General features: G+C 42.7%; 1 protein-coding gene and 1 pseudogene across 1 annotated transcript in view; one reads left to right on the forward strand and one right to left on the reverse strand.

Annotated features, from left to right (window-relative positions):
* Nucleotides 1–1,101: 1,101 nt before the first annotated feature.
* LOC113458377 lies at nucleotides 1,102–1,285 on the reverse strand (annotated as a pseudogene).
* S100a2 (S100 calcium binding protein A2) overlaps nucleotides 1,206–1,693 on the forward strand; it is a 28,527-nt gene continuing 28,039 nt past the window's right edge. The window contains exon 1 of the mRNA XM_013353763.2: nucleotides 1,206–1,277. The gene's annotated coding sequence lies outside the window, so the exon portion shown is untranslated. The remainder of the gene's footprint in view (nucleotides 1,278–1,693) is intronic.

Raw genomic sequence — 1,693 nt, forward strand, 5'->3', positions numbered from 1 at the left:
ATATAGTTGTATTTGGTTTAGTTCTGTCTTATTTAGACAAAAAGGGGAGATGTAGGGATAAGTCCCGCCCCTTAGGGGGCGTGTTTGCCTCAGGCTAATGTTTGCCTATAAATTTGGTGAGCGTGCTCCCAGCCACTACTTCTGCTTTCCTGGTCTCCGTGGGAATAGTGGTTCTGTAAGTTTATTTCGCCATTAAAGCTGTATATATATTTTTACAATCTGTCTACATCCGTTTACACTGTTACATCTTTAGGACAGCCATTTTTCTCCTGGTTAGAATGCAGACTGGTGATTTCTGTTAGCTCGGTCTCTCGCACAGGACAGTCCTTCGGGGATTCTTGTACCAGGCAGGGCCTTTCTATTGCCCAGCTGCTTGCAGATGTAACTGAGGCCCTCTGTCTCCCAAAGCGCCCAGCTGTAGTGTTCATACACTCACGCTGTTCTTTATAGCTCCCCCTTTGTGGGGGACCTTGGATAATTTCCTTGACTTCCATCTGAATTTATCTACAGACTATAAAAAAGGTATCATTGTCATGTTTTAGCCAGACGGTAATGGGAATCAATTTTTTCCTTTTATTTCTTGGGAGGTTGTGAATGCCGTCCCCCACTACACAGTTATGCGGTTGAATCTCCCTATATTTGGGTTGAATCTCCCTACATTTGGGAAAGCTGCAGTATAATTGGTTTTTTTTCCCCACTCCTTGGTCTTTGGGGGCCCACCACCCAGCTCCCAAATAATGTACAGAGACATATTCTTACTTATAAATGCCCAGCCTTAGCCTATTTCTAGCCTGCTTTTCTTAACTTAAATTATCCTATTTACCTTGTGCCTCTGGGCTTTTATCTTTCTCTATTCTCTCTTTCTTTTCTTCTTACTGTGTAGCTGGGTGACTGGTCCCTGGCGCCCTCTCTCCCCACTCTCTCATTCTTCCCTCTCTGCTGTTCTTCCCCTTCCTCTTCCTCTTCTTCTCCTATTTATTCTCCCTATCTGGCAGCCTGCCTGTCCTTTTTCCTGCCTAGCTTTGGCTGTTCAGCTCTTTATTAGACCAATCAGATGTTTTAGACAGGCAAAGTAACACAGCTTTAAGGAGTTAAACAAATGCAACAGAAAAGAACGCACCACATCTTTGTTGCAAACATTAATTAAACAGACATCTTGCAGCAAATACAAATGTAAGACATCTTAAACTAATGTTCCACCACATCGTAGGGGTCAGCACAGGATAAACCTCATCCTGGGAAAGCCACCTTCCTGATAACGGGTTCTCCCCTGACGGGTAAGTTTTATTTTTCCTTTTCTTTATTTTAAATATTCTATTTTTGATCATGTGTATGAAAGTGTGACTGTGTGTTGGTATGTTCATGGGAGCGCAGGAGCCCTTGGAGGCTAGAAGAGGGCATTGGGTCTCCCGGAGCTGGAACTGCAGGTGGTTGTGATCTGCCTGGTGTAGGTGCTGGGAACTGAACTCAGGTCCTGCAAGAGGAGTCCTGCGTCCTGCTCTAACTATGGAGTTATCACTCTAGCCCCTAACTTTTTTTCTTGTCTTAATAATCTGAATCATTTTCATTTTCTGGAATGTGGTGGTGTGCTCATTAACTCTGGAGAATGAAATATTTATTTTAGATTATCACCTTTATGATTGGTTCTCAGGAATAGCAATTACATATTGTTTGCTTGTTTTTTTTTTTTTTT

Source organism: Microtus ochrogaster, unplaced genomic scaffold (assembly GCF_000317375.1).
Source record: "Microtus ochrogaster isolate Prairie Vole_2 unplaced genomic scaffold, MicOch1.0 UNK16, whole genome shotgun sequence".
Taxonomy (NCBI): Eukaryota; Metazoa; Chordata; class Mammalia; order Rodentia; family Cricetidae; genus Microtus; species Microtus ochrogaster.